A 25,588-nucleotide genomic window follows, 5' to 3' on the forward strand; every position below is an offset into this window, starting at 1 on the left:
TTTTTATTCTTTATTTTTTACATGAATATGGATCCCAGGGCCTGAAGGAGAGTCTCCTCTCTTCCAGACCGTGGGAACCACACGTCGTATAAGATGACTGGGCGTATAAGATGACCCCCGTCTTATACGGCGGGTATATCCCAAATTCCCTATTTTATATGGAAAAGTTGGGGGTCGTCTTATACGCCCAGTCATCTTATACACCAGAAAATATGGTAATCAGTTTTTAACAACTATGAGAGACAATTATCTTTCACAACTGGTTCAGGACCCAACAAGAAGGGGGGCACTGCTAGACCTAATATTAACCAACAGGCCAGACCGCATATCAAATATAAGGGTTGGGGGTCACTTGGGGAATAGTGATCACAAAATAATAAGTTTTCATGTATCCTTTAATAAGATGTATAGTAGAGGGGTTACAAGGACACTAAACTTCAGGAGGGCAAATTTCCAACGGATGAGAGAGGATCTTGGTGCAATTAACTGGGACGATATCCTGAGACATAAAAGTACACAAAGAAAATGGGAGACATTTATTAGCATCCTGGATAGGACCTGTGCACAGTATATACCGTATGGGAATAAACATACTAGAAATAGGAGGAAACCAATATGGCTAAATAGAGCTGTAAGGGGCGCAATAAGTGACAAAAAGTAAGCATTTAGAGAATTAAAGGAAGTAGGTAGAGAGGAGGCATTAAATAAATACAGAAAATTAAATAAATTCTGTAAAAAGCAAATCAAGGCAGCTAAGATTGAGACAGAGAGACTCATTGCCAGAGAGAGTAAAAATAATCCCAAAATATTCTTTAACTACGTAAATAGTAAGAAACTAAAAAATGATAGTGTTGGCCCCCTTAAAAATAGTCTGGGTGAAATGGTGGATGAGGATGAGGAAAAAGCCAATATGCTAAATGACTTTTTTCATCAGTATTTATGTTACTGTAAAAGTCAGAAGGACGGTAAAACCTAGGATTTACCGGTCAAACTGGACATTCACCAAGGCCGTCGGTAAAAGCTCAAAATGAAAAGTAAAATTGGACTTTTACCAGTGAAGTCTTGGTAAATGTTAACATTTACACAAGAAAATCCCATGGCGGACAAAATGACTAGTGATACAAATTCCCCATTAAATGTCACCTCCTTAACCCAGCAGGAAGTATGTCGGCATCTAGAAATCACTAAAATTGACAAATCTCTGGGCCCGGATGGGATACACCCCCGAGTACTGCACGAATTAAGTACAGTCATTGATAGACCAGTATTTTTAATCTTTAAAGACTCCATAATAACAGGGTCTGTACCACAGGACTGGCGTATAGCAAATGTGGTGCCAATATTCAAAAAGGGGACAAAAACTGAACTCCGGTTCAGGAAAGAAGGTTTAGGCATAATAACAGACCCGGGTTCTTTACTGTAAGAGCAGTGAGACTATGGAACTTTCTGCCATATGATGTTGTAATGAGTGATTCATTACTTAAATTTAATAGGGGATTGGATACCTTTCTTGAAAAGTATAATATTGCAGGGTATATATACTAGATTCCTTGATAGGGCGTTGATCCAGGGAACTAGTCTGATTGCCTTATGTGGAGTCGGGAAGGAATTTTTTTTTCCCCAATGTGGAGCTTACTATTTGCCACATGGTTTTTTTTTTGCCTTCCTCTGGATCACCATGTTAGGGCATGTTAGGTTAGGCTATGGGTTGAACTAGATGGACTTTAAAAGTCTTCCTTCAACCTTAAAAACAATGTTACTATGTTAAAGGGCCTATGGCAGAAAGTACCCCAAACAGACACTGTTCTAAAACTGCATCTCTCCCGGTGTTCAAAACGACATTCAACATGTTTATTAACTCCTCAGTTGCTTCACATGAAATAATGGAATGTGGAAGGGAAAGATGAACATTTAACTTTTTTTCACAAAATTTTCACTTTAGACCCAAATCTTTTTATTTTTGCAACTATAAGAGGAAAAAATGAACACCCAAATTTTTTATTCAATTTTTCTTGAGCATGCAGATACCCCATTTGTGGGGGAAAACCACTATTTAGGCAGACAGCAGAGCTTGGAAGGGAAGGAGCACCATTTGACTTTTTGAATGTATAATTTGCTGTAATAATGGTTTTTGGAGAGCCCCTGATGTGCCTAAACAATGGAAACTGCACACAAGTGACACCATTTCGGAAAAAATGTAATTTAACCCCAAATTTTACACCTTCATAAGGGCAACAGTAGAAATTGCACATGTATTTGATTGTGCAATTTCTCTTGAATACACCGATACCCCATATGTGAGGGAACACTACTTTTTGGGCACACGGCAGGGCTCAGAAAGGAAGGAGCACCATTTAACTTTTTGAATGCAAAATTTGAAGGAATAATTAGTGGACACCAAGTTGCATTTGGAGAGCAATTTTTTTTTATTTTCACAAGGTTAACATAAAAAAATGGAACCCAAATTCTGTTGTGCAATTTCTTCGGAGCACATTGATGCCCGATTTGTGGGGAAAACTACTGCTTGGGTGCATGGCAGGCCTCGGAATAAGCTACTCCATTTTACAAATTACACATCTCAATGAATTCATCTAGGGGTACAGTGATCATATTGATACCATAGGTGTGTCACAGAATTTTATGCCATTGGGCAGTGAAGAAAAAAACATAGCCAATAAAATATTATCTGATTAAACATCAGAGACACTTGATTCTTTGGCTATATAACCCTCTCATTCCAAATTGGGTTAAGGATCCTCTGAAGGAAGTGCCCTGAAACATACTTATTCACAAGTTTTTCAGTATATATGACCATAGTCAATTTTTCAACAACCAAATTTGTATACCTGTAGTAGGCCAATTTTTGCTTTTATTTTAAACCAAAGAAATTTTGCACAAACCATGTTTTACAATATATTTGACAATAGTCAATTTTTGAACAACCAAATTTGTATACCTGTAGCAGGCCAATTTTTCTTTTTTATCTCAAACCAATAAAATTTTGCAGAAAGCAGGTTATACAGTGTTAGGACTGGCGGAACGCACCAAGAAAGATGTAATAGATGCGTTCGCAGTCCGGGGTCCACCGTGCAGGTAAAAACCTGCTGCTAGTAAATGGCAGCGTAATATGGCAGTGGAAGCGAACCCGGTAAAACCACAGGTCCGCAATACCGCACTAAAGAGTGCAAGCAAGGAGTCAGCGAACACAACCCCAAGACACAGGATTGAAGTCCGATTAGACCACTTGCTGACACAACACCGCAACAGGGTGTGTTAGGCAACTCTTATAATTAGAGCACCGAAGTGCGAACTGTGCCGTGCTGGCAGGCACCACTAAGCACCCAGACGTGGGTCAGGAAGCGCACTACTGGCGCGTGGCGCCGCACTGGCGGTCACAGCAATAGACGCTGATACGTGTGTGACACGTTGAGTGATTAGTCGGGCGCTAGATAGCAGCCATACTCCATACGCGAACAGTCATACAATAGGGTAGGGGTATTTAATGAACGACTTACACTCACAACAAATACACGTATTCAATTGTAAGACAATACTAGCGCATGGCCGTGCGGTCATGCGCAGTTTATATAGCAGCAGCACAGGAAGTGGCTACAGTACCTTTGCCCTTCCAAGACCTGCCAAAAGGACCAATGGAATGTGCTGCAGAGCCTGAGCACCTGACCCTCGATCTCCAACGGGAGATCTTACCCTGGACATGCTCAGTACGTGCAGACAAGGACTTAGTCCCAGAGAAGTCCGCTTGCTGCTGACCAGCACTGACTTTAATGGCAGAGACTGGAGAAGCAGCAGTAACTCTCAGAACAGAGTGAGAATGAGCAAGACGCTGGGACCGACGTCTTTGCTGAGCAGACTCCACTGCGGCTGGACAAGAATGGGAGACCGCAGCGGAGGTGGCTCGAGATTCCCCCTGTGCAGAAGCGGGAACTCGACCCCTAACATTACCCCCCCTCCTAGGGCCCCCCCCTCCTTGGGCCTCGCTACGTTCGAAGGCAGCAATGAGCTGCGGAGCCTGAATGTGCTCAGCAGGCTCCCAGGATCTATCCTCAGGACCGTAACCCCTCCAATCCACCAAATAAAATTTTTTGCCACGAACCACCTTGTACCCCAAGATAGCGTTCACCTCGTAATCGTCCGTAGACGAACCCGATGTCCCAGTAGATGACTCAGAAAACCGGGACATGTAGACGGGCTTAAGGAGGGACACGTGAAAGGTGTCGGTGATACCTAGGCGTGGAGGAAGGGCCAGACGGTAAACCACAGGATTAACCTGTTCGAGGACCTTAAAAGGACCTAAGTAGCGGGGTGCAAACTTGGTAGACTCAACTCGCAGCCTGATGTTACGGGCGGAGAGCCACACTAAGTCGCCAGGAGCAAAGGTTGGAGCGGGGCGCCGATGTGCGTCGGCGGAGGACCTCATTCTCTCCTTGGAAGCCTGAATGGCATCCTGAGTGCGATCCCAAATGTCCCGTGCCTCCACAGCCCAGTCTGCCACCCTGGAATCGGCGGAAGACACGGGCATGGGCACAGGTACCCGCGGATGCTGACCATAGTTAAGGAGGAATGGAGTCTGTCCAGTGGAATCAGCGACGGCATTGTTAAGAGCAAACTCCGCCCACGGTAGCAAAGATGCCCAGTCATCCTGCTTAGCCGAAACAAAATGTTGCAGATATGTGACCAAGGTCTGGTTGGCTCTCTCTACCAACCCATTCGTCTCGGGATGATAAGCCGAAGAGAGATTCAACTCGATACTGAGAAGACGACAAAGCTCTCTCCAGAACCGAGACGCAAACTGGGGACCTCGGTCACTGACAATTTTGTCTGGCATACCGTGAAGACGAAAGATGTGTTTGACAAACAACGCTGCCAAGGCCCGTGCAGAAGGTAACCGGGGAAGTGGCACCAAATGCACCATTTTAGAAAAATGGTCGGTGATTACCCAAATAATGGTACAGCCACGAGACTTGGGCAGACCCACAAGAAAATCCATCCCGACCATCTCCCAGGGCCTGTCTGCCACCGGCAGAGGGTATAACAAACCAGCTGGCCGTTGTCGGGAAGACTTATTCTTGGCACAAGAGACACATGCCTGAACGTAGTCTCCGACGTCACGAACCATATGTGGCCACCAGTACGTCCTCGCCAGTAGCTCAGATGTCCTTTTTGCCCCAAAGTGTCCACCCACTCTGGATGAATGAGCCCAAGCGAGAACCTCCGGACACAAATTGATGGGAACAAAAGTCTTGCCCGGGGGCACAGACTCCAGCGAAACCGGAGCTACAGTTCTCAGACTCTCCGAAGGGACAATGAGCCGAGGCTCGTCCTCCTCCTCCTCAGCTGACACGAAGGAGCGAGAGAGAGCGTCAGCACGAATGTTCTTCTCCCCGGCGAGATAATGTAGGGTAAAGTGGAACCGGGAGAAAAACAAGGACCATCTGGCCTGACGAGAATTCAGCGGCTGGGCTGTTTGTAAATAGACCAAATTCTTGTGATCCGTGAAAACTTGGAATGGGAACCGAGCACCCTCCAAGAGATGTCTCCACTCCGAAAAGGCCAACTTCATTGCCAGCAACTCTCTATCCCCGATGGAGTAATTTCTCTCCGCTGGTGTGAAGGTCTTTGAGAAAAAGAAGCATGGGTGCTTCCGACCCTGAGCATCCTTTTGATAGAGGACTGCTCCAGCACCAACGGATGAGGTATCCACTTCCAAAAGGAATGGCTTACCCACATCAGGACGATGTAAGATAGGAGCACTGGCAAAATGGGACTTTATAGAAGAGAAGGCCTTGGAGACCCTTTCGGACCACGATTTGGGATTCGCTCCCTTCTTGGTGAGGGATACCAAGGGAGCTACCAAAGTTGAGAAGTGGGGAATGAACTGGCGATAGTAATTTATGAACCCCATAAAGCGCTGCACCGCTTTAAGAGAATGGGGTTCCTGCCAGTCCATCACTGCTTGTAGTTTGGCAGGATCCATAACCAATCCCTGGGCCGAGATGATATAGCCCAGGAAAGGCAAGGACTCCTGTTCAAACACACACTTCTCCAACTTTGCATATAAGGAATTCGCCCGTAAGAGTTCGAAGACTCTGCCAACATCTCTCCGGTGGGAGTCAATATCTGGAGAGAAGATGAGAATATCATCCAGATAGACTACAACCGAGGTGGAAAGCATATCCCGGAAGATATCGTTGACAAAGTCCTGAAAAACGGCTGGGGCATTACAGAGCCCGAAGGGCATCACCAGGTACTCATAGTGCCCATCCCTGGTATTGAAAGCCGTTTTCCATTCGTCCCCCTCACGGATGCGAATTAAGTTGTAGGCACCCCGCAGATCTAGTTTGGTGAATATCTTTGCCCCCCTTAGCCTGTCAAAGAGCTCCGATATCAGGGGCAACGGGTACTTATTTTTAATGGTGATAGCATTGAGACCCCTGTAATCAATGCAAGGACGTAATTCCCCGTTCTTCTTCTGTACGAAGAAGAATCCCGCCCCTGCAGGAGACACTGACTTCCTAATGAATCCTCTTGCCAAATTCTCCTGGATGTATTGAGACATAGCCTCTGTCTCAGGGAGAGAGAGGGGATATACCCTTCCCCGAGGAGGTTCAGCTCCAGGCAAGAGGTCAATAGGACAGTCATAGGGGCGATGAGGCGGTAGAGTCTCTGCTGCCTTTTTAGAGAATACATCTGCATAGCACCAATAGTACCTTGGAAGAGATGAAAGGTCTGCGGGTACCTCGGTAGCAGAGACCTGTACACACTCACTCACACACCTGCCCATGCAAGACTTACTCCAACCCAATATTCTCCCAGAGGACCACTCAATATGTGGGGAGTGGTAACGGAGCCAGGGTATTCCCAGTAAAATCTCATCCATTCCCTCGGGTAGGACTAGAAGGGAAATAATCTCCTGGTGGGAAGGGGACATGGACAACGAGAATGGAACAGTCTGGTGTGTGATTTGTTGTGGAAGTGTCGACCCATTCACGACTCTAACAGTTACAGGTTTGGTGAGCATAACAAGTGGTACAGCGTGGCGCAGAGCAAAAGCAGAGGACATGAAATTTCCCTCTGCTCCTGAATCCACACAAAGCTCGACTGGTAGAGTGGATGAGTCAAACAGGATTGTCCCTTTAAAGGACAGTTTGGAGGAAAAAGCCGCTGTGTCTATTGAACCTCCCCCTAAGGTTACTAGACGCGATCGTTTTCCCGACCGCTGTGGACATTTATTAGTGTAATGTCCTCGTTGGTGACAATTTTTACAAACCATGGGTACTCGAGCGGCCTGAGACTTAGGTCCCGCTCGAGAAACCTCCATGGGCTCATGGGAGTCGGACGCCAAAACGGAAGATTCAAGAGGTCTGGCGAAGGTGGGAGCCAGTTTAAACCTCTGCCTACACTGGGTCCGCTCTAACCTTCGTTCGTGAAAACGGAGGTCGATGCGGGTAGATAGAGAAATAAGCTCCTCCAGTGTGGCGGGTATCTCCCTGGTGGCTAAGGCGTCCTTCACGTGGTCTGCCAGTCCCCTCCAGAACACCGGAATCAGAACTTTATCCGACCACTCTAACTCCGAGGCTAGAGTCCGGAACTGGATGGCAAACTGACTGACCACGGACGAACCCTGAGTGATTGTCAATAACTGGAGCGCAGTATCGTGTGTAATACGGGGTCCCAAAAAGACCTGCTTCAGAGCGTCCAGAAAGAGCGGAGCACTCTGTACCACACGGTCATCACGCTCCCAAAGTGGCGTTGCCCACTCCAACGCCCTGCCCGACAAGTGAGATAAAATAAATCCCACTTTCGCCCGTTCCGTAGGGAAACGCGCCGCCAGGAGCTCAAGGTGTAGGGAGCACTGGCTTACGAATCCGCGACATTGTTTACTGTCACCAGCAAACTTGTCAGGAAGCGGGAGACGGGATAAAGTCGGGGCAGAGGTGGCAGCGGACAAACTGGCTGCGGCTACACTTGCAGCCTGAACAGCGACAGCAGTGACATCCACAGCTGAGGTTGAACGCTCTAGAGCCGCCAACCTTCCCTCCAGCTGCTGGATGTACCGCTGTAAACGCTGATCGTCTGCCATTTACTAGCCAGACCCTGGCGCTAGTATTCTGTTAGGACTGGCGGAACGCACCAAGAAAGATGTAATAGATGCGTTCGCAGTCCGGGGTCCACCGTGCAGGTAAAAACCTGCTGCTAGTAAATGGCAGCGTAATATGGCGGTGGAAGCGAACCCGGTAAAACCACAGGTCCGCAATACCGCACTAAAGAGTGCAAGCAAGGAGTCAGCGAACACAACCCCAAGACACAGGATTGAAGTCCGATTAGACCACTTGCTGACACAACACCGCAACAGGGTGTGTTAGGCAACTCTTATAATTAGAGCACCGAAGTGCGAACTGTGCCGTGCTGGCAGGCACCACTAAGCACCCAGACGTGGGTCAGGAAGCGCACTACTGGCGCGTGGCGCCATGCTGGCGGTCACAGCAATAGACGCTGATACGTGTGTGACACGTTGAGTGATTAGTCGGGCGCTAGATAGCAGCCATACTCCATACACGAACAGTCATACAATAGGGTAGGGGTATTTAATGAACGACTTGCACTCACAACAAACACACGTATTCAATTGTAAGACAATACTAGCGCATGGCCGTGCGGTCATGCGCAGTTTATATAGCAGCAGCACAGGAAGTGGCTACAGTACCCTTGCCCTTCCAAGACCTGCCAAAAGGACCAATGGAATGTGCTGCAGAGCCTGAGCACCTGACCCTCGATCTCCAACGGGAGATCTTACCCTGGACATGCTCAGTACGTGCAGACAAGGACTTAGTCCCAGAGAAGTCCGCTCGCTGCTGACCAGCACTGACTTTAATGGCAGAGACTGGAGAAGCAGCAGTAACTCTCAGAACAGAGTGAGAATGAGCAAGACGCTGGAACTGACGTCTTTGCTGAGCAGACTCCACTGCGGCTGGACAAGAATGGGAGACCGCAGCGGAGGTGGCTCGAGATTCCCCCTGTGCAGAAGCGGGAACTCGACCCCTAACATACAGTATGCATTACAAAAGTCAATTTTTGGAACAAAAATATTGGATGAACTGTATTAGGCCAATGTTAAACTGTAAGGATAAGTAATTGAATCCAGTAAAAAATGTTGTTGTTTTTTTTTTTTGGGGGGGGGGAGTTTTGTATACCACTCTAATGTAACAATGACTGCATTAAACTGTATGGATTACTAACTGAATTCAGAAAAAAACATTGTAACAGTTTTTTGTAGTTTTAGATACCACCATAGTGCTATACAAAACATGCAATACTCTATGGATGACTAATTGAATACAGAAAAAGTTTTGAATGCTGTTTTGAAGTTACATAACATCGAAAAGTAAAGCAAAATACATAATACTCTACAAGAGACTAATTAAATGCAGAAAAAAATTTCAACGCTTTTTTGGAGTGTTATATACCACCAAAATTTAACAGAAATCACAAAATACTAAATCCGCAGTGCACATGCTGTGGAAAATTCCGCAGGGAAACGCTGCGGTTTATTTTCCGCAGCATGTCAATTCTTTGTGCGGATTCCACAGCGTTTTACACCTGTTCAATAATTGGAATCTGCAGTTGTAAAAACACATGTGAAATTTGCACAAAATCTGCTGTAAATCCACAGGTAATCCACAGGTAAAATGCAGAATCTGCGTGGAAAAATCCGCACACGAATCCGCAACGTGTGCACATACCCATAAGCAGGTGTGCAAAGAATGATCCAAGCACAGTTCTTCTGCAGATGTCACTTGCGCAAATGCTTCAATCTATTTATGTAATTCCAGACGGATGCATTGATATTGAAGCAGGGCTCTGTGGGAGTCATATTATCACTTCCAGGACTCCTTACTCTTGTTGACGCTGACAATTGTTCTTAATGCCATTGACTGTATGTTTTGGGCTGTTGTCCTGCAGCAGAATAAATTTGGAGCCAATCAGATGGCTCCCTGATAGAGATGGGCAGAAAAGGTGCTTATGTAAACACACTTTTGCTCCCCCTCTAATTATTTTGCCATGTACGGTAGAGTTATACTTACCTAATGCCCATTCCATTGAATCCCTCGTCTCCTGTAATAAAAACAAAAATAAAAAAAACAACAATATCCCTCACTTTTCCATTGTTCTGTACCATGCCGTAATCCATGTCTGGTTATAAATAGTTTTCAACCTGGACGGTACCAAGATGCAACCGTCCAGGCTGAAATCCACTAATGAATGAGCTGCTGCGAACGCAGCATCAGTGACCAGTGGTGACCTCATCAAGTTGATCTGTGGTGACTGCTGAACTGCAACAACTTCCCTCCCATGAGATCGCTGCTAGCACAGTGAGAAAAAGTCTTACAGTGCAGAGGCAAATTCACTGCAGTGATAACCTCCCGGTGAACTGCAGTGAAGTTGTCTTTACACCTTGAGACTTTTTCTCACTGTGCTAGTGGTGATCTCACTGCAATTTCTTGGCCCCGATGGGAATGCAGGGTAAGAACATCGGACAGGTGAGGGATTTTTATTTTTATTTTTGCTTTATTACAGGAGATGAGGGATTTAATGAAATGGGCATTAGGTAATGATTTTACTGCCTATCAGAAGCAGTATTTGTTGCACTGTGATGTACATGACAGCGCGACAAACACTAGGTGTTCTGGGCTGAACAGTAACACAGACTTCCTGGTGAAGTCCGTGCCCAAACAGTAGGTGTTCGGTACGGGTGCTGAATTTTACTGTTCGGAATTGCCCATCTCTACTCCCTGATGGTATTGCACAGAGGTCATCGTTAATCCTGACCAAACCCCCAATGCCATTTGCTGCTCCAAACTGGCAAAAAAACATCCACCATGTTTAATTTTTGCCTGCAAACACTTGTTATAGTACTGCTCTGCAGTTCTTTGGCAAACAAACTGTTAAGGACTGGCGGAACGCACCAAGTATAGATGATATGAAACTAGGTGCGTTCGCAGTCCGAGGTCCACCGTGCAGGTAAAAACCCTGCTGCTAGTAAGACGGACTATATGGCGGTACTATAAGTATACACACATGGGTTAACTTCACCCAGCATGAAGGAAGCGATCCTGTTGCGTCACAGGACCGCGGTACTGCACATAGAGCGCGAGCAAGAAGTCAGCGAACACAACCCCTACTCAGGATTGAAGTCCGATTAGACCACTTGCTGGCACAACACCGCAACTAGGTGTGTAAGGAAACTATGAAAATAGTATATAAAGGCATGAGAGTGCGTGCGGTGCCGCACTGACGAAGACCACTAACCACCCAGGCTTGGGTAAGGAAAGCGCAGAGGAAGTGCACGGTGCCGTACAGGAGGACACAGCAACTGGACGCTGTGATGTGTGTTACGTGCAGATGGCTAGTCGGGCGCTAGATAACTACCATCATCCGCGAGCAGTCAACAACACTAGGGAAGGATACTTAGGAGCTTTCATCCATCGACATACATCCATCTACACACACACATTATATCAAGACAATACTAGCGCATGGCCGTGCGGTCATGCGCAGTTTATATAGTTGCAGCACAGGAAGCTGCTACAGAAGTTTTGCCCTTTCAGGACCTGCCAAGAGGACCAATGGGATGTGCTGCAGCACCTGAGCATGTGACCCTCGATCTCCAATGGGAGATCCTGTCCTGGGCATGCTCAGTGTGTGCAAATAAGGACTTAGTCCCAGGGAAGCCCGCTCGCCGCAGATCAGTGCAGGGTACAACAGGAGAGCCAGAAAAGGCAGCAGTAACCCTTTGCACAGAATCAGTCCCAGCGAGACGCTGGGAGCAACGCCTCCACTGAGCAGAGCCCACTGCGGCTGAAGCAGAATGGGAGACCGCAGCAGACACGGATCGAGATTCCCCCTGTGCAGCAGAGGAAACTCGACTCCTAACATGTCCCCCCCTCCTTGGGCCTCGCTACGTTCGAAGGCAGCAATAAGCTGCGGAGCCCGAATGTGCTCAGCAGGCTCCCGGGACCTATCCTCAGGGCCGTAACCCTTCCAGTCCACCCAAAAAATTTTTTTTGCCATGTACCACCTTGCACCCCAAGATAGCGTTCACCTAGAAATCGTCCGTAGACGAACCCGATGTCTCGGCAGATGACTCAGAAAACTGGGACATGTATACGGGCTTAAGGAGGGACACATGAAAGGTGTCGGTGATACCAAGGTGTGGAGGAAGGGCCAGACGGTAGACCACAGGATTAACCTGTTCGAGGACCTTGAAGAGACCCAAGTAGCGAGGAGCAAACTTAGTGGACTCAACTCGCAGCCTGATGTTACGGGCGGAGAGCCACACCAAGTCGCCAGGAGCAAAGGTCGGAGCGGGGCGCCGATGAGCATCAGCGGAGGACCTCATTCTCTCCTTAGAGGCCCGAATGGCATCCTGAGTGCGGTCCCAAATATCCCGTGCCTCCACAGCTCAGTCTGCCACCCTGGAGTCTGCGGAAGACACGGGCATAGGCACAGGTACCCGTGGATGCTGACCATAGTTGAGGAGGAATGGGGTTTGTCCAGTGGAGTCGGCTACGGCGTTGTTCAGCGCAAACTCTGCCCACGATAGCAAGGATGCTCAGTCATCCTGCCTGGCTGAAACAAAATGTAGCAGGTATGTGACCAAGGTCTGGTTGGCCCTCTCTACCAACCCATTCGTCTCGGGATGATAAGCGGAAGAGAGATTCAACTCAATACTGAGAAGACGACAAAGCTCTCTCCAGAACCGAGACGCAAACTGGGGACCCCGGTCACTGACAATTTTGTCAGGCATACCATGTAGGCGGAAGATGTGTTTAATGAACAACGCTGCCAAGGCCTGTGCAGAAGGTAACCGTGGTAGCGGCACCAAATGCACCATTTTTGAGAAAGATCGGTGATGACCCAAATGATGGTACAGCCGCGAGATTTGGGTAAACCCACGATAAAGTCCATCCCGACCATCTCCCAGGGCCTATCTGCCACCGGCAAGGGATAGAGCAACCCAGTTGGCCTTTGCCGCGGTGATTTATTTTTGGCGCAGGAGACACATGCCAGAATATAATCCCTGACATCCCGGACCATATGCGGCCACCAGTACGTCCTCGCCAGTAGCTCAGATGTCCTCTTTGTCCCAAAGTGTCCACCCACCCTGGACGCATGAGCCCAAGAGAGAACCTCCGGTCGCAAATTAATGGGCACAAAAGTCTTGCCCGGAGGCACAGACTCCAGCGAAACCGGCGCTACGGTTCTCAGGCTCTCAGAAGGGACAATATGCCGAGGCTCCTCTTCCTCCTCTTCAGTTGACATAAGGGAGCGAGAGAGAGCGTCAGCACGAATATTCTTCTCCCCGGCAAGAAAATGAAGGGAAAAGTGGAACCAGGAAAAGAACAAGGACCATCTGACTTGGCGAGAATTTAGCCGCTGGGCTGTTTGCAAGTAGACCAAATTTTTGTGGTCCGTGTAAACTTGGAAGGGAAACCGCGCACCTTCCAGAAGGTGTCTCCACTCTGAAAAGGCCAATTTCATTGCTAGCAACTCCCTATCCCCGATGGAGTAGTTTCTCTCCGCTGGCGTGAAGGTCTTAGAGAAGAAGAAGCATGGATGCTTCCGACCTTGAGCATCCTTTTGATAGAGGACTGCTCCAGCAGCAACGGATGAGGCATCCACCTCCATTAGGAATGGCTTATCCACATCGGGACGATGTAAGATGGGAGCGCTAGCAAAGTGGGACTTAATAGAAGTGAAGGCCTTGGAGACCTCTTCCGACCACAATTTGGGATTCGCTCCCTTCTTGGTGAGGGCTACCAAGGGAGCTACCAGAGTTGAGAAGTGGGGAATGAACTTGCGGTAATAGTTAATGAACCCCATAAAGCGCTGCACCGCTTTAAGAGAATGGGGCTCTTGCCAGTCCATCACAGCCTGTAGTTTGGCAGGATCCATAGCCAATCCCTGGGCGGAGATGATATAGCCCAGGAACGGTAAAGACTCCTGCTCAAACATACACTTCTCCAACTTAGCATAAAGAGAGTTTGCCCGTAGGAGGTCGAAGACTCTGCCAGCATCTCTCCGGTGGGAGTCTATATCTGGAGAAAAGATGAGAATATCATCCAGATAGACTACAACTGAGGTGGAAAGCATATCCCGGAAGATGTCGTTGACAAAGTCTTGGAAAACGGCTGGGGCATTACAGAGCCCAAAGGGCATCACCAGATACTCATAGTGCCCATCTCTGGTGTTAAACGCCGTTTTCCATTCGTCCCCCTCTCAGATGCGAATCAGGTTATAAGCACCCCGCAGATCTAATTTAGTAAACACTCTAGCTCCCCGAAGCCTATCGAAGAGCTCGGATATCAAGGGCAAAGGATACTTGTTCTTAACGGTGATAGCGTTAAGACCCCTGTAGTCTATGTATGGACGTAGTTCCCCATTCTTCTTCTGCACGAAGAAGAACCCTGCCCCAGCAGGTGACACTGACTTCCTGATAAACCCTCTTGCCAGATTCTCTTGAATGTACTGAGACATGGCCTCCGTCTCCGGGAGAGATAATGGATAAACTCGACCCCGGGGAGGCTCCGCACCAGGCAAGAGATCGATAGGACAGTCATAGGGGCGATGGGGCGGAAGGGTCTCAGCCGCCTTTTTGGAGAACACGTCTGCGTAAGACCAATATTGCTTGGGGAGAGAGGATAGATCTGCGGGTACCTCAGTAGTAGCAACCTGAACGCACTCTCGGTGACACCTACCCCCACATGATTCACCCCATCCCAGAATTCTGCCTGAGGACCACTCGATGTGATGAGAGTGGTACCGTTACCAAGGTATCCCCAACAGGACCTCATCAATCCCCTCAGGAATGATGAGCAGAGATATAATCTCCTGATGGGATGGTGACATGGACAGAGTAAAAGGGATGGTCTGATGTGTTATCTGTGCGGGGAATGTCGACCCATTCACCACTCGTACCGTTACTGGTTGAGGTAGCATAACCAGGGGTATTGCGTGACGTTGGGCGAAAGCAGAAGACATAAAATTGCCCTCCGCCCCAGAATCCACGCAGAGCTCTACTGAGTGGGAGGATGAGCCAAAAGTAATTGTCCCCTTAAAGGACAATTTGGAGGCAAACGTCGCAGTGTCTAGTGCACCTCCACCTACTACCACTAGACGCTGACGTTTCCTCGACCGCTGATGACATCTGGTGGCAAGATGTCCTGACTGTTGGCATATATGGCAAACCTGGGGTGCACGAGCGGTCCGCTCGTGACACTACCTTAAGTTCATGGGGCTCAGGAGCCTGGACTGGAGATTCCAAAGGTTTGGCGAAGGTGGGAGCCAGCCGAAACCTCTGCCTACACTGGGCTCGCTCTAACCTCCGCTCATGAAAACGGAGGTCAATACGAGTAGATACTGTTATTAATTCTTCCAGTGTGGCGGGAATCTCCCTAGTGGCCAGGGCGTCCTTAACGTGGTCAGCCAGCCCCCTCCAAAATATAGGGATAAGGGCTTTATCCGACCACTCCAGCTCAGATGCTAGAGTGCGGAAGTGCACGGCAAAAAGGCTGACCATGGACGAGTCCTGAGTCAATGCCAACAGTTGGAGCGCCGTATCATGGGTGACACGAGGTCCTAAAAAGACCTGTTTAAGAGTGCTCAGGAATAACGGAGCACTCTGCACCACATAATCGCCACACTCCCACAGCGGCGTAGCCCACTGCAACGGCCTGTCCGACAATAAGGATATGATAATGCCCACCTTAGCCCGCTCTGTAGGGAAACGAGAGGCCAGAAGCTTGAGATGTATTGAGCACTGACTCACGAAACCCCTACAGGACTTACTGTCACCAGAAAATTTCTCTGGTAGCGGGAGGCGAGATAGCGTCGGTACAGGGGCGGCAGTGGACAAGGTAGCTGCAGCCACACTTGCAGCCTGAACAGCGACAGCAGTAACATCCACAGCTGAGGTTGAACGCTCTAGAGCCGCCAACCTTCCCTCCAGCTGCTGGATGTACCGCTGTAAGCGCTGATCGTCCGTCATTACTAGCCAGACCTTGGCGCTAGTATTATGTTAAGGACTGGCGGAACGCACCAAGTATAGATGATATGAAACTAGGTGCATTCGCAGTCCGAGGTCCACCGTGCAGGTAAAAACCCTGCTGCTATTAAGACGGACTATATGGCGGTACTATAAGTATACACACATGGGTTAACTTCACCCAGCGTGAAGGAAGCGATCCTGTTGCGTCACAGGACTGCGGTACCGCACATAGAGCGCGAGCAAGAAGTCAGCGAACACAACCCCTACTCAGGATTGAAGTCCGATTAGACCACTTGCTGGCACAACACCGCAACTGGGTGTGTAAGGAAACTATGAAAATAGTATATAAAGGCACGAGAGTGCGTGCGGTGCCGCACTGACGAACGCCACTAACCACCCAGGCTTGGGTAAGGAAAGTGCAGAGGAAGCGCACGGCGCCGTACAGGCGGACACAGCAACTGGACGCTGTGATGTGTGTTACGTGCAGATGGCTAGTCGGGCGCTAGATAGCTACCATCATCCACGAGCAGTCAACAACACTAGGGAGGGATACTTAGGAGCTTTCATCCATCGACATACATACATCTACACACACACATTATATCAAGACAATACTAGCACATGGCCGTGCGGTCATGCGCAGTTTATATAGTTGCAGCACAGGAAGCTGCTACAGAAGTTTTGCCCTTTCAGGACCTGCCAAGAGGACCAATGGGATGTGCTGCAGCACCTGAGCATGTGACCCTCGATCTCCAACGGGAGATCCTGTCCTGGGCATGCTCATTGTGTGCAAATAAGGACTTAGTCCCAGGGAAGCCCGCTCGCCGCAGATCAGTGCAGGGTACAACAGGAGAGCCGGAAAAGGCAGCAGTAACCCTTTGCACAGAATCAGTCCCAGCGAGACGCTGGGAGCGACGCCTCCGCTGAGCAGAGCCCACTGCGGCCGAAGCAGAATGGGAGACCGCAGCAGACACGGATCGAGATTCCCCCTGTGCAACAGAGGAAACTCGACTCCTAGCACAAACTGCATTCAGTTACAGTAAAAAATTCACATTTTGACTTGTCAGTCCAGTGCCATTTTTCTGCTTCCTGGTTCCTATGCTTTCATGTATGTTTGAGTTGCTTGGCAATGTTCCCATAGCCACAATTCTTCCATTAAGATCACTTCTGGCCAGACATCTCCTAACAGTAGATGGGTATAGCCGGGTTCTACTAGAGTCTGCCAGTTCTGAGCTGATGGCACTGCTGCACTTTTTACATTATGAAAAAAACATGATGTTGTCGTTCATCTGCTGCACTAAGTTACCTTGGCCGATCATCCTCCATGTTGCCTATTTCCTTATCCTTTTTTTAAAAGAGCTTAAGCAGCACATTTTGAACCTCCTGTCTGTCTTTAATCTTTCATGATAGAGACCTTGCTGATGCAGTGTAACGACCTTGTGTATTGCTGCTGTGCTCACTCTTGTCATGATGTATGAACAGTGACATTTAACTGTTTCCAACAACCTAAACTTTGCAGCAGAGTTTCGCTGTTTATTACAGTTGTCAGGTTCTTACACAACTGTTTCTATATCTCTTAATACCTGTTTCAACCTGTGTATGAAAATGATCTTCATTATCACCTGTTTGATATAATTTGGTACACTTACACCTTAATATTTTCCTGAAAAAAACCTGACTTTACGCAAGTGTGCCTAGTAGAATTGATGCTGTTTTGAAAGTAAAGAGTGTTCACGCCAAATATTGATTTGTTTTAGATTTCTCTTTTGTTTATTCAATTTTCATTTTGTTAATTAATAAAAAATAAATTATTAGTAAGGATGAGCAAACCCCTGGATGTACGGTTCCGGCCAAAGATTTTAAAAAAAATTTGGTTCATATACCTTAACAGTACACAAAACCGGAACCCATTCACATAAATGGGGGTTCGAACATCCAGTGTTTACCACGCTATCATGTGTATGACAGCCTGGCAAACATTGCCTTTTATAGGTAGTAAGATCATTACCGCCACTCAGAGCGCTGTCAGATGACAGTGTGAGTCTGCAGCAGTGACCAGAGGTAAAAAGTTTACCTGCGCCAGCAGTGCTATAAATAAATAAATGAAAAAGAAAATGATGTGAGTTCTCCTGTATTTTTCACAACCATCCAGGCAAAACTGACAGTTGAAGGCTGCAACCCTCAGCTGTCAGCTTTAGCAAATCTGGTTATCAGGTGAGGGATATGGTTGTTTTTTATTTTTTTATTTGTTTTTACAGAAGACGATAGCAAAAAAGGAATGGGTGTTAGGTGAGTATAACTGTGTTTGTTATTTTTTTTAAAAAAAGGAAAAATGTGTTTTTTTATTTTAAACAAAGTACTTACTTCATTCTGGCTGTCTGTTTATTTACAATATAACTATAGGATTACTAAAGGATAGGTGTCTTAGGCTGCATGCCCACGATCAGGAATAGCAATGCTTTGGACACAGCACACTTGCATTGCATTCAAAACGTTGCTTTGTACAGTACAAGCACAGTGGATGTGATTTATAGAAATCCCTTGCCCACTGAGCTTATATTTACCACTGCGAAAACTCACCCACAATGCGGGTTACGAGCCACAGCATGTCAAATTCTGTTACTGAGACGCCAGTCTCTGTAACAGAAATTTCTACTATAAATACCGTATATACTCGAGTATAAGCTGAGATTTTCAGCCCCTCTCGGCTTATACTCGAGTCACGATCGGCGGTGGGGTCGGCGGGTGAGGGGGAGACAGGACTGTCGCATACTCACCTGCTTCCCGGGCTCCTGGCGCTCCCCCTGCCTGTCCCATGGTCTTCGGGTGCCGCAGCTCTTCCTCTGTTCAGCGGTCACATGCTACCGCTCATTGAAGTTATGAATATGGACTCCACTCCCATAGGGGTGGGGCCGCATATTCATTCCTCTAATGAGCGGTAATGGTGACCGCTGACAGAGGAAGAGGCTGCGGCACCCGAAGACCATCTGTCTGGGATAAGGAGCCAGGGACGCCGGGAGCAGGTGAGTATCTCATATTTACCTGTCCAGGTTCCACCTGCTGGGTGCCGCTCCATCTTCTGCGTCCTCTTGCAGTGACTGTTCAGGTCAGAGGGCGCGATGACCTACTAGTGTGCGTGCCGCCCTCTGCCTAGTCAGTGCGGAGAGACGCCGAGACGGGACGCTGAGGAGCTGCGGGCTGCAAGAGAGGTGAGTATGTCATTTTTTTTATTGCAGCAGCATTATATATTGCATAGCTTTATATGGAGAGTCTATGGGGCCATAATGAACGGTGCAGAGCATTATATATGGCACATCTTTCTATGGAGCATCTATGGGGCCATAATGAACGGTGCAGAGCATTACATATTGCACATCTTTATATGGTGCATCTATGGGGCCATAATGAACGGTGCAGAGCATTCTATATGGCACAGCATTATGTGGAGTATCTATGGGGCCATAATGAACAGTGCAGAGCATTATATATGGCACAGCTTTATGTGGAGCATCTATGGGGCAATAATGAAATGTATGGAGCATTCTATGTGGCACAGTTTTATATGGAGCATCTATGGGGATATAATGAAATGTATGGAGCATTATATGTGGCACAGCTTTATATGGAGCGTCTATGGGGCCATAATGAACGGTGCAGAGCATTATATATGGCACATCTTTCTATGGAGCATCTATGGGGCCATAATGAACGGTGCAGAGCATTACATATTGCACATCTTTATATGGTGCATCTATGGGGCCATAATGAACGGTGCAGAGCATTCTATATGGCACAGCATTATGTGGAGTATCTATGGGGCCATAATGAACAGTGCAGAGCATTATATATGGCACAGCTTTATGTGGAGCATCTATGGGGCAATAATGAAATGTATGGAGCATTCTATGTGGCACAGTTTTATATGGAGCATCTATGGGGATATAATGAAATGTATGGAGCATTATATGTGGCACAGCTTTATATGGAGCATCTATGGGGCGATAATGAATAGTATGGAGCATCTATCTTTATTTTTGAAATTCACCGGTAGCTGCTGCATTTTCCACCCTAGGCTTATACAAAAGTCAATAAGTTTTCCCAGTTTTTTATGGCAAAATTAGGGGGGTCGGCTTATACTCGAGTATATACGGTATATATTGATTGGAGTAAATCCACATTGTTCAGTGAACAAACGTGCGTTTACCTGTGTAATTAGAATGCAGAGCTTTGGACGCAGTGGAAATACACTGCATCCAAAGCTCTGCTACTTCTTGATCTTAGGAGCGTAGCCTAATAGACACCTCTACGCTTCTAACCCCCTGAGCTTGATGTCACTGGACAATACAAAGGTGACATCAACCCTACAAATATTAACCTCACTTGTCACCACCACAGGACAAGTGGGAAGAGTATGGCAAAGCACCAGAATTAGCGCATCTAATAGATGCACCTTTTCTGGGGTGGCTGTGAGGTGCTTTTTTTTAGGCTGGGGGTGCCAATATCCATGGCCTCTTACCAGCCTTAGATTACCAGCACCACAGCTGTCTGCTTTAGCTTGACTGGTTGTAAAAAATGTGGAGGACCACACAAGTCTTTCTTAATTATTATTTACTGTATTTTAAATAATTAAAACAAATAATGCAGGGACCCCTCTACTCTTGATAACCAGCCTTGCTGTCAGTTTTGTCTGGCTGGTTATCATGGCTATAATGGAAACCATACCATTTTTTTTATCTATGGCAAAGGCATCAGCTGATGAATTCTCCCATCAGCCGGCGCCTGCTCTAACTGTTAACAGCGACAACAGATGTAGACTGATGGGGGTAGTAGTCACATCAGCCGATGCCTGTGACTGGAGGTAAACTTTTTACTAGTCGCTCACGGCTGCAGGCTCATGCTGTCATCTGAGAACCGCAGCATTCTGACCCATGCTAATGATCTTAGCACCTATTCGAGCAGCCAGCAGTCATTATAGCATGAGAAATACCTAGTGTTTGAGGTGCTGAATCCAAACAGTAAACCGTAATTCCTTGTGAAGTCTGTGTTCGTGGTCCTTGCCTCAACAGTAGGTGTTCCGTACGGACCCGAATTTTACCGTTTGGGATCACCCATCTCTAGTAACATAGTAACATAGTAACATAGTTAGTAAGGCCGAAAAAAGACATTTGTCCATCCAGTTCAGCCTATATTCCATCATAATAAATACCCAGATCTACGTCCTTCTACAGAACCTAATAATTGTATGATACAATATTGTTCTGCTCCAGGAAGACATCCAGGCCTCTCTTGAACCCCTCAACTGAGTTCGCCATCACCACCTCCTCAGGCAAGCAATTCCAGATTCTCACTGCCCTAACAGTAAAGAATCCTCTTCTATGTTGGTGGAAAAACCTTCTCTCCTCCAGACGCAAAGAATGCCCCCTTGTGCCCGTCACCTTCCTTGGTATAAACAGATCCTCAGCGAGATATTTGTATTGTCCCCTTATATACTTATACATGGTTATTAGATCGCCCCTCAGTCGTCTTTTTTCTAGACTAAATAATCCTAATTTCGCTAATCTATCTGGGTATTGTAGTTCTCCCATCCCCTTTATTAATTTTGTTGCCCTCCTTTGTACTCTCTCTAGTTCCATTATATCCTTCCTGAGCACCGGTGCCCAAAACTGGACACAGTACTCCATGTGCGGTCTAACTAGGGATTTGTACAGAGGCAGTATAATGCTCTCATCATGTGTATCCAGACCTCTTTTAATGCACCCCATGATCCTGTTTGCCTTGGCAGCTGCTGCCTGGCACTGGCTGCTCCAGGTAAGTTTATCATTAACTAGGATCCCCAAGTCCTTCTCCCTGTCAGATTTACCCAGTGGTTTCCCGTTCAGTGTGTAATGGTGATATTGATTCCCTCTTCCCATGTGTATAACCTTACATTTATCATTGTTAAACCTCATCTGCCACCTTTCAGCCCAAGTTTCCAACTTATCCAGATCCATCTGTAGCAGAATACTATCTTCTCTTGTATTAACTGCTTTACATAGTTTTGTATCATCTGCAAATATCGATATTTTACTGTGTAAACCTTTTACCAGATCATTAATGAATATGTTGAAGAGAACAGGTCCCAATACTGACCCCTGCGGTACCCCACTGGTCACAGCGACCCAGTTAGAGACTATACCATTTATAACCACCCTCTGCTTTCTATCACTAAGCCAGTTACTAACCCATTTACACACATGTTCCCCCAGACCAAGCATTCTCATTTTGTGTACCAACCTCTTGTGCGGCACGGTATCAAACGCTTTGGAAAAATCGAGATATACCACGTCCAATGACTCACCGTGGTCCAGCCTATAGCTTACCTCTTCATAAAAACTGATTAGATTGGTTTGACAGGAGCGATTTCTCATAAACCCATGCTGATATGGAGTTAAACAGTTATTCTCATTGAGATAATCCAGAATAACATCCCTCAGAAACCCTTCAAATATTTTACCAACAATAGAGGTTAGACTTACTGGCCTATAATTTCCAGGTTCACTTTTAGAGCCCTTTTTGAATATTGGCACCACATTTGCTATGCGCCAGTCCTGCGGAACAGACCCTGTCGCTATAGAGTCACTAAAAATAAGAAATAATGGTTTATCTATTACATTACTTAGTTCTCTTAGTACTCATGGGTGTATGCCATCCGGACCCGGAGATTTATCTATTTTAATCTTATTTAGCCGGTTTCGCACCTCTTCTTGGGTTAGATTGGTGACCCTTAATATAGGGTTTTCATTGTTTCTTGGGATTTCACCTAGCATTTCATTTTCCACCGTGAATACCGTGGAGAAGAAGGTGTTTAATATGTTAGCTTTTTCCTCGTCATCTACAACCATTCTTTCCTCACTATTTTTTAAGGGGCCTACATTTTCAGTTTTTATTCTTTTACTATTGATATAGTTGAAGAACAGTTTGGGATTAGTTTTACTCTCCTTAGCAATGTGCTTCTCTGTTTCCTTTTTGGCAGCTTTAATTAGTTTTTTAGATAAAGTATTTTTCTCCCTATACTTTTTTAGAGCTTCAATGGTACCATCCTGCTTTAGTAGTGCAAATGCTTTCTTTTTACTGTTAATTGCCTGTCTTACTTCTTTGTTTAGCCACATTGGGTTTTTCCTATTTCTAGTCCTTTTATTCCCACAAGGTATAAACCGCTTACACTGCCTATTTAGGATGTTCTTAAACATTTCCCATTTATTATCTGTATTCTTATTTCTGAGGATATTGTCCCAGTCTACCAGATTAAGGGCATCTCTAAGCTGTTCAAACTTTGCCTTCCTAAAGTTCAATGTTTTTGTGACTCCCTGACAAGTCCCCCTAGTGAAAGACAGGTGAAACTGCACAATATTGTGGTCGCTATTTCCTAAATGCCCGACCACCTGCAGATTTGTTATTCTGTCAGGTCTATTAGATAGTATTAGGTCTAAAAGTGCTGCTCCTCTGGTTGGATTCTGCACCAATTGTGAAAGATAATTTTTCTTGGTTATTAGCAGAAACCTGTTGCCTTTATGGGTTTCACAGGTTTCTGTTTCCCAGTTAATATCCGGGTAGTTAAAGTCCCCCATAACCAGGACCTCATTATGGGTTGCAGCTTCATCTATCTGCTTTAGAAGTAGACTTTCCATGGTTTCTGTTATATTTGGGGGTTTGTAACAGACCCCAATGAGAATTTTGTTACCATTTTTCCCTCCATGAATTTCAACCCATATGGACTCGACATCCTCATTCCCTTCGCTAATATCCTCCCTTAAAGTGGACTTTAGACAAGACTTTACATAGAGACAAACCCCTCCTCCTCTCCGATTTTTACGATCCTTTCTAAACAGACTGTAACCCTGTAAGTTGACTGCCCAGTCATAGCTTTCATCTAACCATGTCTCGGTTATTCCCACTATGTCAAAGTTACCTGTAGATATTTCTGCTTCTAGTTCTTCCATCTTGTTTGCCAGGCTTCTGGCGTTTGCGAGCATGCAGTTTAGAGGATTTTGTTTTGTTCCAATCTCCTCACTGTGGATTGTTTTAGAAATGTTCTTACCTCCCTTCAGAGTATGTTTTCCTGGGTCGTCTTTGTTCGAGTCTAATGTTTTTCTTCCCGTCCCCTCTTCTTCTAGTTTAACGCCCTCCTGATGAGTGTAGCGAGTCTTCTGGCGAATGTGTGTTTCCCAGGTTTGTTGAGATGTAGTCCGTCTCTGGCGAGGAGTCCATCATACCAGTAATTCACACCGTGGTCCAGGAATCCGAATCCTTGTTGTCTGCACCATCGTCTTAGCCAGTTGTTTGCATCAAGGATCCTGTTCCATCTCCTGGTGCCATGCCCGTCTACTGGAAGGATAGAAGAAAAAACTACCTGTGCATCCAGTTCCTTTACTTTCTTCCCCAACTCTTCAAAGTCCTTGCAGATTGTCGGTAGGTCCTTCCTTGCCGTGTCATTGGTGCCAACATGTATCAGAAGAAATGGGTGGACGTCCTTGGAGCTGAAGAGCTTTGGTATCCTATCGGTCACATCCTTGATCATCGCACCTGGAAGGCAGCATACTTCTCTTGCAGTTATGTCCGGTCTGCAGATGGCTGCTTCTGTGCCTCTCAGTAGTGAGTCTCCCACCACCACCACTCTTCGTTGCTTCTTGGCTGTACTTTTTGCTGTCACTTGTTGCTGTGTGCCCTTTTCTTTTTTGCTTGCTGGTATTGCTTCATTCTTAGGTGTGCCATCTTCATCCTCTACAAAGATTTGATATCGGTTCTTCAGTTGTGTGGTTGGTGATTTCTCCATGGTCTTCTTGCTTCTTTTGGTCACATGCTTCCACTCATCTGCTTTTGGAGGTTCTCTGACACTTTTTTCACGTTCTGTGACCAGTAGAGATGCTTCTGTTCTGTCTAGAAAGTCTTCATTCTCTTTGATGAGTTTCAAAGTTGCTATTCTTTCTTCCAGACCCCGCACCTTTTCTTCTAAAAGGGCCACTAGTCTACACTTCTGACAGGTGAAATTGACAGGTGAAATTCTAATTATTAGCACTTCTGTATTTTAAAGGGGGTGTCTACTAATTTTTGATTGATGACCTATCCTCAGTATAGGTCATCAATGTCTTATCGCCCGGGGTCGGACACCTGGCAGCCCTCGCGGATCAGCTATTGGTGTTGGCAGTGGTGTCAGCCCGCCGGAAGTGCTCACTTGCAGACCTGGTTGTCTTCTGATAGTGGCCGCCACAGGGTACTGCACATCCACCTCCCTATTGATTTTAATAGGAGGCAGAAACGTTTTTCTAAACCTGCCTAAAACTTTTGCATAGTAATGTATATAAAATCTAAAAAGTTTCCAAAAAATTGTACAAATAATATTGTAAAATATTTTTAGCGAAAAGAAGCAGATGTGTCAAGTCTGATCCAGTAAAATAATGAAATACTTGACATGTGCCCTTGTTCAGTGCAACTGCCAATGTCTACAGTATGTTAGAAAATATAAGTAAATTAGAATATTTAGTA

Source organism: Ranitomeya imitator, chromosome 6, assembly GCF_032444005.1.
Source record: "Ranitomeya imitator isolate aRanImi1 chromosome 6, aRanImi1.pri, whole genome shotgun sequence".
NCBI lineage: Eukaryota > Metazoa > Chordata > Amphibia > Anura > Dendrobatidae > Ranitomeya > Ranitomeya imitator.